The sequence below is a fragment of the Neofelis nebulosa genome, chromosome 2 (genome assembly GCF_028018385.1).
Source record: "Neofelis nebulosa isolate mNeoNeb1 chromosome 2, mNeoNeb1.pri, whole genome shotgun sequence".
NCBI lineage: Eukaryota > Metazoa > Chordata > Mammalia > Carnivora > Felidae > Neofelis > Neofelis nebulosa.
Window position 1 is genome coordinate 145,682,367 of NC_080783.1, and position 17,229 is coordinate 145,699,595.

A 17,229-nucleotide genomic window follows, 5' to 3' on the forward strand; every position below is an offset into this window, starting at 1 on the left:
ACAATATTACTTATAGTACCTCCATTATTTACACTGCAACGCTGGAAGGCAGGTATCACTATGTTGATTTTTAAAACAGGATATAGGATAAGAGGGGCACCTGGGTGGCTCAGTTGGTTAAGTGTCAGACTCTTGATCTCAGCTCAGGTCTTGATCCCAGGGTCGTGAGTTCAAGCCCCGTGTTGGGCTCCATGCTGGGTGTGGAGCCTACTTTAAAAAAAAAAAAAGGAAGAAAGAAAGAAAGACTTTCTTATTCGGGCACCTGGGTGGCTCTGGGTGGCTTAGTTGGTTGAGTGTCTAACTCTTGATTTCAGCTCAGGTCATGCTCCCAGGGTCATGGGATCAAGCCCCATGTGTGGTTTCATGCTGAGCTTGGAGCCTGATTGGGATTTTCTCTCTCTCTCTCTCCCTCTGTCCCTCTCCCAGACTCGCACTCTCTCTTAAATTAAAAGAAAAATCATAATTTTTAAAAAAAATCATACAGAATAAAAGATTTTTGACAACTTGCCCACAGAAATGAGCTAGTGATAAAATATCCTTGATTCAAAACCAAACCAAGTATCTGTGACTCCAGAGTTTAAGCTCTTCCCCTTGCACAATGCTCTGTCTTCTAATGGCAAAGACTTCCCAATAACCATATCACTACAGAAAGTCTTTTCATATGCAAATTATCACCGAATCCAACAACCACCTTCTAAAAAGCTGTCTTATCTTCCTTAGGTTAAGTAACCTTCCCGAAGTCCACAGCAGTGTCACATCTCCACCCAGGTCTTCTGACTTCTAAATCCGGATTATTACAAAGGAATCCCAGGAAGAAATTGTGACGAGATGTGTCTGCACCAGGCGAGGAAGCCCAGGCACACAAAATCCTATAGGACTCCACAGTCCCTCAGCATCCTCAGAGAGCACTCAGGTCAATGATGAAAAAGCCCCAATCCCTGGTACATGGAACAAAGACTACTCTACCTTCCTGCACTTCAGGGCTGCCTTGTTTCTGATTCTCCTGGCCCAGCATCCCTCCTAGTCTTCCGGGGCACTTTCAGCTCAGCAGATATCAACATGCACCCCTGCCTCCTCATCTGCCATCTAATCAGTGACATAGCTCTTTTTACAGCTAAAATAATCAAGCTTAAAGCCAAAAATCTAGCTTTGTTGCTCCTCTTTCCTCCCCTCCCTTCCTTCTTCCTTTCTCCTACCTCCCTCCCTTCCTCCAGCCCTGTAGAGTGTACTGCTATGTGTCAGGTACTAACCCTTCTCAGGACCTAGAGTTCCCTGTTTCCCTGGAATAGCATAATTCAAAGACAATATGGCTCTATTATCAGATAAGATGTTGAAACTTCTCCCCAACCCTGAGGATTCTTTTCTCACAGCAGCAGGGCTGTGTGTTTCTTTTTCAATGGATTACTTTTCAAAAGGGTCAGAACTGGCAAGGGAGCCCGGACAGGAATGTAAATGGTTGGGTCTTCTGCCTATTCTAGTCTTTAGGTGAGTTTGACCCTCCATGGTGACAACAAAGAGCAGGAAGGAAATTGAGGCAGCTGATACACAAAAACCACCTCAAGTCCACATAGAGGTGGCCATGAGCAGTGGCTATGCAGGTGACACTATAAGGATCCATAAATACCTGGTTTGCTTTCACTACGACCCCAAAGATTCTTGAGGTTATAGGCTCAGCAAACACTATTTATTTAAATAATTCAAGACTGTCCCCTTGTAATTTTATCCTTCATTCACTGAACTAAATTCTTCTCTAGACTTTCCCCTAAATTGGACCTAACCCTTCCCTAGATCCGACCTAAAAAGACCCTTTGTTTCTCTATCCTTAATTTCTGTTTAGGTACTTACAAAAGGTTTTGCTCATTGTGACTTTATTGAGTCACTGCCACTCCACATATCTGGGGCCAGCAGCTCCATTCTGGATACCCGTTCTGCCCTTGACTCCCCTCACACTTCAGGTCTCAGTGCTATAACACATTCCTGTCTCCTCCTCAGTGCTTTTCTGTTACACCCCTGCCTTCCATGAATTTACACACTGAGTGTGTCATATTTTTATGAACTAATGTATTTCCCTCCTCCAACCAAACGTATTCAGCACTGATCAATCTTAAAGAACACTAATAGTCTTAATACTATCAGTATTACTCATAAAAGTACCATCACTTATGATATTCTCACCATGGACCAGGTCTTGCAATAAATACCTTATGTATATTATTTTAATTACTTCTCACTTGGCATTATTTTTGTTATTTGCATTCCATAAATGAGCTTCAGTAAGGTTGAGTAACTTTTCCAAAGTTATGCCAGTTATAATTATTCCTGTCTTCAAATCTATGTCCTTGTAATTCAAAGCTCACGCTGTTTGCCAGTTCCTTCTAGCCTAACCCCTAATTTACTATCCTGGAGCAAGGGATGTGAGTGAGTAGCAGACATTGATTATTAGTGCCACTTTTAGAGAAATTGCCATCTTCGAAATTCTAAGTCTTTGTGCCTTTGTAGCCTGTCTTTCTGAGAAGGGGAAAGATCAGTGCTCACAATTTTTGCTCCATTCTAGTAAAGTCATGTTTGTGTTTTTCAAAGATTAAAAAAAAAAAAAAAAACCTCATTAATCTAGATCACATGAAAAAAATCCAGCTGGACTCAAAGTGCATTTTGTCTTGGAAAGAGGGATATGGTAGAAAGAGAGGGATATCAGAGAAAGAGAGTTACAAGACTTGGATTCAATTCCCAGCTCACCACTGAGAAGTCCTGTGATCTTGATCTTTCTGACCTCAATTTCCTCATGTTTAGAAAAGGGAGACAATCACCCACCTCCCAGAACACTCCTGAGGACTAAGTGCGACCATGCTTGGGAAGGCACTGGGCACAGGCCTGGCGGGCAGCAGACTCAGGTTGGTCATGTCCAAATCTGAATTTCCTGAATTCCCTGGGATATGTGAGTGTGGGTGAGATCTGAAATCAGACCCTCCTCTCCTTACACATCTTCCCTTCAGCCTCATGAGATAACAGAACTTCCCATTCATCAGCACTCTTTCATCATGGAGTACCTGTGCATCACAGGGTGCGTAGTGAAGAAATTCTCTTTCCCACCCTTATCCTTTGGGCCATCTCCTTGCATTAACCTCCATTTGAAAATACTGGAAGCTAAATGTGAATGGAAAATACAAAGTTCGCCAAACTAGAAGTCGGGTCAGTGTTTGGGAACCAAAATCTTGCTTTATTGATACCTACAGAAAATTCCTGGGATATTCACGGTAGTTCTCCAGTGCCTGCTACATCACACAGATGCCTGCAACCCTCTGACCTTTTGATCAATTGCTCGTCTATCATCTAACATCTTCTGCTAAGCGAAGAGCAGGGTATCCCTAAGAGTAGCTATTAATTATTAACATGTATTAATAATGCATTGCATTACCCTTTCACTGGAGTGCTGGCTTTTGGATATAGTCAAGTTTTATAAATTGTTGTCAGTTTGAATAGGGTGATTTGAATAGGCATGGCATTTCTCAATAAATCACTGCAATCTAGGTCAGTTTATCCCATATACCCTCTGGTCAACTGCCTAGGGAAGAGAAATGTCCATATGAGGATATGATAACTTTATTCTAATTATATTCCATCTTTTCTTTTTCTGGAATATCTGGCTGGCAGAGTTACCTGAACTCAGCCCAAGTGGATCAGTTAAGTAAGCCTATTCTTCTTCTGTCCCTGGTGGGGTCATGAGACCCAGTCCTAGCCAATCTGAGTGTGGTATTACCCCCTTCAAGGATGGGCATGTGACCTAATCAGAGACAATCAAAACTACTAATCCCAAGACTTTTTTCCCTGGGCTCCTACCCTCATCTGAATATGGTGGGGGAAAGGAGTAGGGAGCAGGAGGGGTAGCATCAGGCAGGACACAGTTCATGTGGGTCCAGGTTAGCAGGGTTGGGAGGGAGACATATTTCCCTTATTAAGAACAAGATCTTTGGATCTTAAAATCATGAAGAATTATTTCTAGAAAGATCTTTGTTCCTATTTATGGCAGATGTTAATTTGTACTAGGAACTGTGCTAAGCACTTCATATCCTTCATCTCACTTAATTCTCACAATAACTCCGTGAGGTAGACTGTAGCATTATGATCCACATCTTGCACATTAAGCAACTTGCCTGAAGTCATGCGGATAGGAGGAAGCAAGTCAGGGTTTGAACCCCAGTCTGTCCTTCTCTAGCTCCCAGCTCCTACTTTCTACACAGTGGCCAGTCAGCAATCTCATGGACAATTTTAAAAGGGTTTCTAAGTTTCTCATTATGCAGATTTATTAAACCAAGTCTATGTTAGATAAGAAGGGAAAAATATTTAAGTCATTTTATTCTCCTGATAATGGAATTATTTTGGTCATTGTGCCTTCACAATGGGTGTTTTGAAGAAACAGACATGCAGATGAAGGCCTGTATTCTTTTTCCTTGCCAAACTTTTTTCATGCTGATGTGGGACTTAAGCTAGGGTGACTTCCCAGTCATCAGGAGACCTAGTGTTACAGTTGTACTCCCCTTCATTGATTTAAAAAATAAAAAGAAGAAACCTTCAGAATTATAAAGGTCAGTAGAAATCACCTTGAGATGTGACTTTGAATTTAGAAAAATGGAATTGTAAAAAAATGAGGGATAATTTCTTGCGACATGAGTGGGCCTATGAATATGCATTTCTCATCTCCCCATCTTGCCTCAACTCATTTGGTATTTCAGTTTGTATAATAGTTAAAACTCCTGGCAGAACAGAGGCAGTAATTGCAAACAGCTGTAAAGTATTACTCATCTTGCTGATCAAAATGACTTCCTGCTAAATAAACCATGAAAAAAGCTTTTCCACCCACAGAGAAGTGAAGTGTAAATGATATATAGACTCCACCATGAAGAGATCAACAGATTGCATTTTCCTATAACTATGGTTTTATATAGCTACAGTCGCTTTCAAAAATGGCTTAGAAACTCAGCTATGTTCAGGAAAAAGAAATTGGGTAATAGCATTAACATGGCGGTAGGAATTCTGAGAAGTACTTGAAGCTTCAAAGCCTTTAGGAAAGCTGTCTTGCTTCTTTTAGACTTTCTAACTTGATGAGAGAAACTTCCAGTGTGGCTTCTGTATCCTTATTTTGGACATCACTCTATCTTCCCCTTATAAGACCTTGCATCTAAGGAAAATTAGCTAGACTAATCCATGTCTTGGGCTTCCTATAATGGTTTTGAAGGTTCAAGGAAACATGGTGGTGATAGCATTGATGATGTTACTACTACAGGAGCATCTCATGCAGTTTTGGCTCTCTGATTGAAGAACACTCTGCTGCTGGAGTCACAGAGCTGACCTCTGGTGTCACTGCAGCTGTTTGCCCCAACTACACTGCCTGTTTTTTGTGACTCTCTCAAACTAGGGAATTTGCTAGGCTATCTTCACCAAATTGTAAAAGCTAAAACTGTCTTCTCCACAGTAGGACATACCTGTCCCCCACATATCTTCTTTCCCCAAATCAAGACTCATATAAAAATTGCTACTAAACCTGTCTCTCCAGTTGGACTCTTTAAACTTTCCCAGGTCTGTGCTCCTAACATATGTCAAACCCATCCTGTGCTGCTGATTCAATTCCATCCTGGGAGTGTTTGCTCTTCACTCTATTCTCTCCAGTTCTCTGCACCCCATTTGACTCCATACTTTAGCCTCAGACCTTTCTGTACTACTGCACTCAATTTTTATTCATCCTTGGTACTCTTTTTGGGAACTGTCGTTTGGATATGGAATGTTTTACCATGATGCTATATCAGAGTTAATAAACCCAAAATAATACTGTTCGTCTTCATGCCTAAAATCAGCTCCTCCTTTCAAATGCAGTCATGTCAATGCCACCATTGTCTCCCCAACTGCATAGGGAGAAAATGGACAGACCACCCCTGGCACTATAACTGTGTACGTGTTCAATAAATAGTTGTTGAATAAAGGAATGATGAATTTTCAAACAATACACCCTTATAAGTGGGCTGACCACTACACAGGTGTAAGTTTTAATCTCTAAAAAGAGAGTGACTAAGAATTTATCCCAAGATTGTACACATCCCTCAAGGCAGACTCAGGATATAGATTACAGAATTATTGACCTTGTGGAATCTGCATATGTAATATTGACAATACATTGTGCCTCATGTGTAAGACTTCTGCCAGCAGGAATCTGAACATCATCAACTCTGAAGGTTGATAATAACGTAGCAAATAATATTGCTTCTATTTCACCAATGAGAAACTGAAGCTCAAAGAACTTAAGGTCATACTCTAGGCTGTGATAGAGCTAGAACTCAAACCTAACTGTGTTTATGGGACTCCAAGCTCAGTATTTTTTCTCCTATAAACAATGTCGCAGCTCAGAGATGACTTCTTTCACGCCCAGTGCTAAGATGCCATAGAACCACATTAGCAATGCTAACTAATGCTTCCAAAACAAGAAGTAGAAGAGGACACATGTCACCATTTGCCCACAGCCTTTTAGGGAGTTGGAAGAGAAGACACGCCTGTTACCCTGAATACTTTTTGTACTCTAAGTGGTTTTTCCCCATGCACAGCAGTTGTCTAACATAGGCTAAGTGTCTCCCAATTTAATTTAATTCTGACACTATCAACCTGGAGTTACAGTCAGATCCTACAGCTTAGGGGCTCAGCCCCACAAGATTGCCCCACTTCAGATGCCAGTTGCAAGTCCCAGGTTGTCATCTGTACTTCTGACCAACTGGCTGTAAACCAAGGTTTCCAACATCAGTGATAAAAGGGGATCCCATTGACAGTTCACAGCCTTTCCAGGATGTTTAAGAAAATTAGGACAAAGATTCCACCTACACCTGCCTAAAGAACCCAGAAAACCACCAGAGGATTAGCAGAACGGAGTCTCCGGAGCCAAGCACAGACGAGAGGCCCACGGAAGAGGGTAGGAAGGGCGGCGAGGCGGTGCGCGCTCCACGGACTGGCGGGAGGGAGCCGGGGCGGAGGGGCGGCTCGGCGGCCAAGCAGAGCCCCCGAGTCGGGCTGGCAAAAGCGGAGGGGCCGGACGGACTGTGTTCCGACAGCAAGCGCGACTTAGCGTCTGGGAGGTCATAAGTTAACAGCTCTGCTCAGAAAGCGGGAAGGCTGGAGGACAAAGGGAGGGAGAGCTGCTGAGCCCCCGGACGGCAGAGCTCAGCTTGGCGGGGAACAAAGGCGCTCGCCAGCGCCATCTCCCCCGCCCATCCCCCAGCCAAAATCCCAAAGAGAACCAGTTCCTCCCAGGGAACTTGCTCGCTCCGCGCAAACACCCAACTCTGTGCTTCTGCGGAGCCAAACCTCCGGCAGCGGATCTGACTCCCTCCCGCTGCCACAGGGCCCCTCCTGAAGCGGATCACCTAAGGAGAAGCGAGCTAAGCCGGCCCCTCCCGCCCCCGTGCACCTTGCCTACCCACCCCAGCTAATACGCCAGCTCCCCAGCACCACAAGCCTGGCAGTGTGCAAGTAGACCAGACGGGCCACACCACCCCACAGTGAATCCCGCCCCTAGGAGAGGGGAAGAGAAGGCACACACCAGTCTGACTGTGGCCCCAGCGGGGGGCTGGGGGCAGACATCAGGTCGGACTGCGGCCCCGCCCACCAACTCCAGTTATACACCACAGCACGGGGGAAGTGCCCTGCGGGTCCTCACCACTCCAGGGACTGTCCAAAATGACCAAACGGAAGAATTCCCCTCAGAAGAATCTCCAGGAAATAACAACAGCTAATGAACTGATCAAAAAGGATTTAAATAATATAACAGAAAGTGAATTTAGAATAATAGTCATAAAATTAATCGCTGGGCTTGAAAACAGTATACAGGACAGCAGAGAATCTCTTGCTACAGAGATCAAGGGACTAAGGAACAGTCACGAGGAGCTGAAAAACGCTTTAAACGAAATGCAAAACAAAATGGAAACCACGACGGCTCGGATTGAAGAGGCAGAGGAGAGAATAGGTGAACTAGAAGATAAAGTTATGGAGAAAGAAGAAGCTGAAAGAAAGAGATAAAAAAATCCAGGAGTATGAGGGGAAAATTAGAGAACTAAGTGATACACTAAAAAGAAATAATATACGCATAATTGGTATCCCAGAGGAGGAAGAGAGAGGGAAAGGTGCTGAAGGGGTATTTGAAGAAATTATAGCTGAGAACTTCCCTGAACTGGGGAAGGAAAAAGGCATTGAAATCCAAGAGGCACAGAGAACTCCCTTCAGACGTAACTTGAATCGATCTTCTGCACGACATATCATAGTGAAACTGGCAAAATACAAGGATAAAGAGAAAATTCTGAAAGCAGCAAGGGATAAACGTGCCCTCAAATATAAAGGGAGACCTATAAGACTCGTGACTGATCTCTCCTTTGAAACTTGGCAGGCCAGAAAGGCTTGGCACGATATCTTCAGTGTGCTAAACAGAAAAAATATGCAGCCGAGAATCCTTTATCCAGCAAGTCTGTCATTTAGAATAGAAGGAGAGATAAAGGTCTTCCCAAACAAACAAAAACTGAAGGAATTTGTCACCACGAAACCAGCCCTACAAGAGATCCTAAGGGGGATCCTGTGAGACAAAGTACCAGAGACATCACTACAAGCATAAAACATACAGACATCACAATGACTCTAAACCCGTATCTTTCTATAATAACACTGAATGTAAATGGATTAAATGCGCCAACCAAAAGACATAGGGTATCAGAATGGATAAAAAAACAAGACCCAACTATTTGCTGTCTACAAGAGACTCATTTTAGATCTGAGGACACCTTTAGATTGAGAGTGAGGGGATGGAGAACTATTTATCATGCTACTGGAAGCCAAAAGAAAGCTGGAGTAGCCATACTTATATCAGACAAACTAGACTTTAAATTAAAGGCTGTAACAAGAGATGAAGAAGGGCATTATATAATAATTACAGGGTCTATCCATCAGGAAGAGCTAACAATTATAAATGTCTATGCGCCAAATACCGGAGCCCCCAGATATATAAAACAGTTACTCATAAACATAAGCAACCTTATTGATAAGAATGTGGTCATTGCAGGGGACTTTAACACACCACTTACAGAAATGGATAGATCATCTAGACACACAGTCAATAAAGAAACAAGGGCCCTGAATGATACATTGGATCAGATGGACTTGACAGATATATTTAGAACTCTGCATCCCAAAGCAACAGAATATACTTTCTTCTCGAGTGCACATGGAACATTCTCCAAGATAGATCATATACTGGGTCACAAAACAGCCCTTCATAAGTTTACAAGAATTGAAATTATACCATGCATACTTTCAGACCACAATGCTATGAAGCTTGAAATCAACCACAGGAAAAAGTCTGGAAAACCTCCAAAAGCATGGAGGTTAAAGAACACCCTACTAACGAATGAGTGGGTCAACCAGGCAATTAGAGAAGAAATTAAAAAATATATGGAAACAAACGAAAATGAAAATACAACAATCCAAACGCTTTGGGACGCAGCGAAGGCAGTCCTGAGAGGGAAATACATTGCAATCCAGGCCTATCTCAAGAAACAAGAAAAATCCCAAATACAAAATCTAACAGCACACCTAAAGGAAATAGAAGCAGAACAGCAAAGGCAGCCTAAACCCAGCAGAAGAAGAGAAATCATAAAGATCAGAGCAGAAATAAACAATATAGAATCTAAAAAAACGGTAGAGCAGATCAACGAAACCAAGAGTTGGTTTTTTGAAAAAATAAACAAAATTGACAAACCTCTAGCCAGGCTTCTCAAAAAGAAAAGGGAGATGACCCAAATAGATAAAATCATGAATGAAAATGGAATGATTACAACCAATCCCTCAGAGATACAAACAATTATCAGGGAATACTATGAAAAATTATATGCCAACAAATTGGACAACCTTGAAGAAATGGACAAATTCCTAAACACCCACACTCTTCCAAAACTCAATCAGGAGGAAATAGAAAGCTTGAACAGACCCATAACCAGCGAAGAAATTGAATCGGTTATCAAAAATCTCCCAACAAATAAGAGTCCAGGACCAGATGGCTTCCCAGGGGAGTTCTACCAGACGTTTAAAGCAGAGATAATACCTATCCTTCTCAAGCTATTCCAAGAAATAGAAAGGGAAGGAAAACTTCCAGACTCATTCTATGAAGCCAGTATTACTTTGATTCCTAAACCAGACAGAGACCCAGTAAAAAAAGAGAACTACAGGCCAATATCCCTGATGAATATGGATGCAAAAATTCTCAATAAGATACTAGCAAATCGAATTCAACAGCATATAAAAAGAATTATTCACCATGATCAAGTGGGATTCATTCCTGGGATGCAGGGCTGGTTCAACATTCGCAAATCGATCAACGTGATACATCACATTAACAAAAAAAAAGAGAAGAACCATATGATCCTGTCAATCGATGCAGAAAAGGCCTTTGACAAAATCCAGCACCCTTTCTTAATAAAAACCCTTGAGAAAGTCGGGATAGAAGGAACATACTTAAAGATCATAAAAGCCATTTATGAAAAGCCCACAGCTAACATCATCCTCAATGGGGAAAAACTGAGAGCTTTTTCCCTGAGATCAGGAACACGACAGGGATGCCCACTCTCACCGCTGTTGTTTAATATAGTGCTGGAAGTTCTAGCATCAGCAATCAGACAACAAAAGGAAATCAAAGGCATCAAAATTGGCAAAGATGAAGTCAAGCTTTCGCTTTTTGCAGATGACATGATATTATACATGGAAAATCCGATAGACTCCACCAAAAGTCTGCTAGAACTGATACATGAATTCAGCAAAGTTGCAGGATACAAAATCAATGTACAGAAATCAGTTGCATTCTTATACACTAACAATGAAGCAACAGAAAGACAAATAAAGAAACTGATCCCATTCACAATTGCACCAAGAAGCATAAAATACCTAGGAATAAATCTAACCAAAGATGTAAAAGATCTGTATGCTGAAAACTATAGAAAGCTTATGCAGGTAATTGAAGAAAATATAAAGAAATGGAAAGACATTCCCTGCTCATGGATTGGAAGAATAAATATTGTCAAAATGTCAATACTACCCAAAGCTATCTACACATTCAATGCAATCCCAATCAAAATTGCACCAGCATTCTTCTTGAAACTAGAACAAGCAATCCTAAAATTCATATGGAACCACAAAAGGCCCCGAATAGCCAAAGTAATTTTGAAGAAGAAGACCAAAGCAGGAGGCATCACAATCCCAGACTTTAGCCTCTACTACAAAGCTGTCATCATCAAGACAGCATGGTATTGGCATAAAAACAGACACATAGACCAATGGAATCGAATAGAAACCCCAGAACTAGACCCACAAACGTATGGCCAACTCATCTTTGACAAAGCAGGAAAGAACATCCAATGGAAAAAAGACAGTCTCTTTAACAAATGGTGCTGGGAGAACTGGACAGCAACATGCAGAAGGTTGAAACTAGACCACTTTCTCACACCATTCACAAAAATAAACTCAAAATGGATAAAGGACCTGAATGTGAGACAGGAAACCATCAAAACCTTAGAGGAGAAAGCAGGAAAAGACCTCTCTGACCTCAGCTGTAGCAATCTCTTACTCGGCACATCCCCAAAGGCAAGGGAATTAAAAGCAAAAGTGAATTACTGGGACCTTATGAAGATAAAAAGCTTCTGCACAGCAAAGGAAACAACCAACAAAACTAAAAGGCAACCAACGGAATGGGAAAAGATATTTGCAAATGACACATCGGACAAAGGGCTAGTATCCAAAATCTATAAAGAGCTCATCAAACTCCACACCCGAAAAACAAATAACCCAGTGAAGAAATGGGCAGAAAACATGAATAGACACTTCTCTAAAGAAGACATCCGGATGGCCAACAGGCACATGAAAAGATGTTCAACGTCGCTCCTCATCAGGGAAATACAAATCAAAACCACACTCAGATACCACCTCACGCCAGTCAGAGTGGCCAAAATGAAGAAATCAGGAGACTATAGATGCTGGAGAGGATGTGGAGAGACGGGAACCCTCTTGCACTGTTGGTGGGAATGCAAATTGGTGCAGCCGCTCTGGAAAGCAGTGTGGAGGTTCCTCAGAAAATTAAAAATAGACCTACCCTATGACCCAGCAATAGCACTGCTAGGAATTTATCCAAGGGATACAGGAGTACTGATGCATAGGGGCACTTGTACCCCAATGTTTATAGCAGCACTCTCAACAATAGCCAAATTATGGAAAGAGCCTAAATGTCCATCAACTGATGAATGGATAAAGAAATTGTGGTTTATATACACAATGGAATACTACGTGGCAATGAGAAAAAATGAAATATGGCCTTTTGTAGCAACGTGGATGGAACTGGAGAGTGTGATGCTAAGTGAAATAAGCCATACAGAGAAAGACAGATACCATATGGTTTCACTCTTATGTGGATCCTGAGAAACGTAACAGAAACCCATGGGGGAGGGGAAGGGAAAAAAAAAAAAAAAAGAGGTTAGAGTGGGAGAGAGCCAAAGCATAAGAGACTGTTAAAAACTGAGAACAAACTGAGGGTTGATGGGGGGTGGGAGGGAGGGCAGGGTGGGTGATGGGTATTGAGGAGGGCACCTTTTGGGATGAGCACTGGGCGTTGTATGGAAACCAATTTGACAGTAAATTTCATATAATAAAAAATAAATAAATAAATAAATAAATAAATAAATAAATAAATAAAACTCAAAAAAAAAAAAAAAGAAAATTAGGACAAAAGAATGTGAAGAAAAAGAGTGACTTCCATGGAACTCTGGTAACTTGTCCCTCCTGACTATTCCTTTGCTATACCTTCTCAAATTTTAAAGATGCAATTTCCTGGTTTGACTATGATTTTGTTTTTTGTTTTTTTGGACTTCCTTCTAAATTATAAGCTTTAGCCAAGAATAAAGCATTTTCTCTTTCCCAAGCACCTGCACATTGACCCTGCAGAAAAGTAGACAGTGATGGACACTCGTTTTAAGCCATCATCCTATGTATATTTCACAAATCTTTAAAAGCCTTAATGACCTACCTAGTCTTTTCATTTTCACCAACTTAATTCTCAAAAGCATGTGAAGTGGCTTATAATAAATTCAGAGATAGTAGAGAGGAAAAATCTATTAACATAGAATAGAAGACACGTGTAGTAAAGAGATCGAGCAACTCAGAAACTCCTTTGCCAGCTATTTTGCTGGATGCTCTACACTCTAGAGAAATTCTTACATATGTTTATAAAGGAACATATTTATACCCTGGAGAAATCCTTACATGTATGTAAAAAAGGACATGTAAAAATATGTTCATAGGACCACTGTTTGGGAATAAAATCAGAAATAACCTAAATGTTTCTTATTGAGAAAAATAAAATAAGGCAAATTCATATGAAGGATTACTGTATAGCATCTGGAAGGAATGAACTAGATCAATATGCATCAATGTGAGGTTTCAAAAAACATGCAAAAAAGCATAACTGTACGTATAACATCTTAGTTATATAAAAGTTTAAACCACACAAAAATACTTTATAAATGCACACACTTGTGTGCAAAAGTACAGACAATGAACTCCAAAATACTCCACAAATTCATTGTAGTGATTGGCCCTGGGGACACTGAAGGAGAGTGGGCCTGGTTGGGAAGAGGAAGGGATTAGCTAAGTGGTGATGCTTTGTTTCTTTAAAAATGATGACCAAAAATAAAGACCATAAAATACTAACAGATGTTAATTGTGAGAATTGAGGATATAGGTGCTTATATTCTTCTTTGCACATTTGTTTATCTTTTAAATTTATTAAAAGGTAAAGCAGAGAAGTAAAGGGGAACATTTGTCAAAATATAAATAAAGGAATGAGCAGTTGAAAAAAAGAAAACCTAGTTCTGAGCATCCTGCCTGCTAGCAGCTAATCAAGGAAGGAAATGCAAAGGGTTAGAGAGTCCCTGGTGCCCACCATATCACCAGGAGAAACAGACTTTCCCATGTGCCTCAACTTGGGGAGAAATTTGCCACAAGGATCTTGAATGACATATGTACAAGGTCTTTGCCAGCAATGCTACCTGAAGTGCAAAGATGCTCTCCTGGTGCTGTAGGTGTCTTGAATCAACACTCAGCAAGGAATATGGACACACTGTAAAATTCTAATTCTGTGCAGATAGTTCAACCTAAAGGGTTAGAGTGATGTCATACAAACAGGTGGCTTTTTTTTTTTTTTAAGCTCTGGCTTAGAATCAATCTGGAAGAATCTGGAGGAGCACATGCCTAATATAGCTTCAGGTCTCAACCACTTGCCTTCACATGCAGATGACACTTTACATGGGACAGCCTCCCAAGGGTATACTCAGAATTATGCACAGTTCCCACACCAGAAAGCACATCCTAATTAATCCCAGTGAGTGAGGATAGTCTCAGAAGGTCAGTCACACTCAAGTACATAGTTGTATGAGTAGGAGTATAAATCATTCACGAGCAATAATTTGTTAATAATAACAGACTATCTGTGACATTCCTTTCCTTTGTGACAAAATTTCGTTTTGTTTTCATTTTCTAAAATTCTTTTTAGTGTTTATTCATTTTTTGAGAGACAGACACAGAGCACGAGGTGGGGAGGAGCAGAGAGAGAGGGAGACACAGAATCCGAAGCAGGCCCAACATGGGGCTCGAGCTCACGAACTGCGAGATCATGACCTGAGCCAAAGTCAGATGCTTAACCAAGTGAGCCACCCAGGCACCCCTACAAAATTCTGTTTTGATGCCGCGGTTGAAACACTTGGCTTAAACCAAAGTTCTCCACTATCTGTTGTTTTCACCAAGCTTTTGAGAGGTGCTTTACGTAGGCAATACTGGAGCACGTGTAGGGCAAAAGGTTGATATCACTCTCCGTTCCTGTTTCCATGGCCAAAGCAAAGGAGGAAAAAGATGTCTGAGAGAGATACCACAGCTGCCAGGCCAGAGACTGACCTTGTTCCTATGCTCAGGAGTTCATTTTAAGATGGCAGTACAGCAGAAAAAATGCCCAGCTAGCGGTGAGGAGAGCTGGCCCCAGCTGCAGCCCACCTCTAACTTTCTGGATAACCTCAGGTCAGTCACCTTAGTGACCACTGTGTCCTTCTTTGTAAACTGCGAGGATCAAACCAGATAACAGCTCCCAACATTCCTCCCAGCTCTCCTACCCAGCATGCCAGGAAACCCAATGGTGTTGGCAGGACAGGCTACCTAATTTGTGAGACCCAGTGGAAAATCAGTGTGAGGTTCCTTGTTCGAAAGATATTACGAATCGCAAGATGCGACAGTCTTGCATGACCTTTCTGTGCTCAGGGCCCTCTGTGACTGCACTTGTCTCAAGCCCAGGAAGCCAGCCCAGGTGTGAACTGATCTGTCACTCAGGGGAAAGTGGGAGGGAGCACAGGTAGGTGGAGACAGGACAGAGGGCAAATGATAAAAGCCCCACACAACGTGCTGTGAGGGAGAGGGCAGGGCTGCAGAGGGGCTTTACACAAAATATTCCTGTTCCAGATCCCCTTTCCAGGTCTCAGTCATAGAAGGACTGCCTCAGATTTCAGAGCCTCCCTAATTTTGCTCTGACACCCAGGCAAAGTCTGGGGGTATGAGGTTGCACAAAACCCTGTGTTGGGACAGGCAGGAGACAGCCCTGCTGGAGATGGCTGAGAAGCAGGTAGGTGCCTATTGCTCCCTTCTGCTGCCATCACAGCTGCTAGGGCTCAGCAGGACACATCTCTGTTAAGGCCCCAGCTGCCACCAAATGTGCTCGTTCTCAGAAGGATCGACTTGGGTAATTTTCTGATATGTGGCCGGAAGTTGTCTGTGGACTAGTCAAACCCACGTGCTGTGTTTTCTCATAATGAGGTCTCTGGTGTCAGGTGACATTGAAGAAGGAGTGTGGTGAAGAAAAACCTCTGGTGAACCGCTTTCCAATTATTGAGAATGCAGCTTTCAAATCACTTCCATTACTAGGCTTAAAGAAATCAGGGTGGCCTTGTGAGAGAGAGGGCATAGGGCCGAAAGATGGAAAACCCACTGAATGGCCACAGAGAAGTCATCTGTCCTGCTGTGCTTCTGTTTTTCCACTGAAAAATGGCAATCAAATACCTGCCTCAGGGGGATGCCATGGCCATACAGTGAGGTAACAGGTAAAGTGTACATATGAAAATAAAATCACTCTGCAACTACTGCATATAAGTTGGGTTTCTCAAGACACCGTAAGCTTCAGGGAGCCAATAAAGTGAGTCATGATGAATAATAATAATCTTAAGAGCTAGCCCCCAACTTAGAAACTGCAGAAATGCCACCCCCATGCCTCGGCCAAGTCTCTTGTGAGGTTCTACATTAATCTGTAGAATCTAGAAAGGGAACCACACATACTAGCAAAGTCACATCAAAATTTTGGAGCTACCCAGGAGGGGCGCCTGGGTAGCTCAGTCAGTTAAGCATCCCACCTCGACTCAGGTCACAATCTCGTGGTTCGTGAGTTCGAGCCCTGCATCGGGCTCTGTGCTGCCAGCTTAGAGCCTGGAGCCTGCTTCTGATTCTATGTCTCCCTCTCTCTCTGCCCCTTCTCCACTCACACTCTGTCTCTTTCTCTCAAAAAAATAAATAAACATTAAAAAAATTAAAAAAAATTTTGGGGTGGATAAGGAAATAAAAAACAAAAGAGGTTTAAGAGATTTACCGCACCCATCTCTTAGTAATTTTCGTGCTCATTATCAGTAAGCTGTGTTTTTCTTGTAAAAGAACTACTTGGGCGTGCAGTGACTTGAGATAATTAAGAATGCATTTACATTTTATGGAGCCACTAATGCCCTCAGCATTCAAGGATTTTGCATTAGTTGCTCATGGTACTTTCCCCCAATCAGTGAATATTAAAATATTTAACCTGTGGTCCAACAGTAACCTCTGAAGACACAGACTTGGTTCAGTGATGTTAAGGAGTCAAAAGGGGGTTTGTCAATAGACAGAAACCATAGCTACCCTCCAAATTCCACTTCAATGAGTGTTTTTGCTCAGTTTTAATTGCTTGAAGGATCTCATTAAAATTTCCCAGTTAAAACAGGAATTGGAAGGACCATAGAGTAATTTAGGAAAGGATGGCTTTTAACGTTTTCCAAATGACGACACAAAGAAAGGGACATTGCAACTGGCTCTCGGCAAAGTGAGAATAAGAAA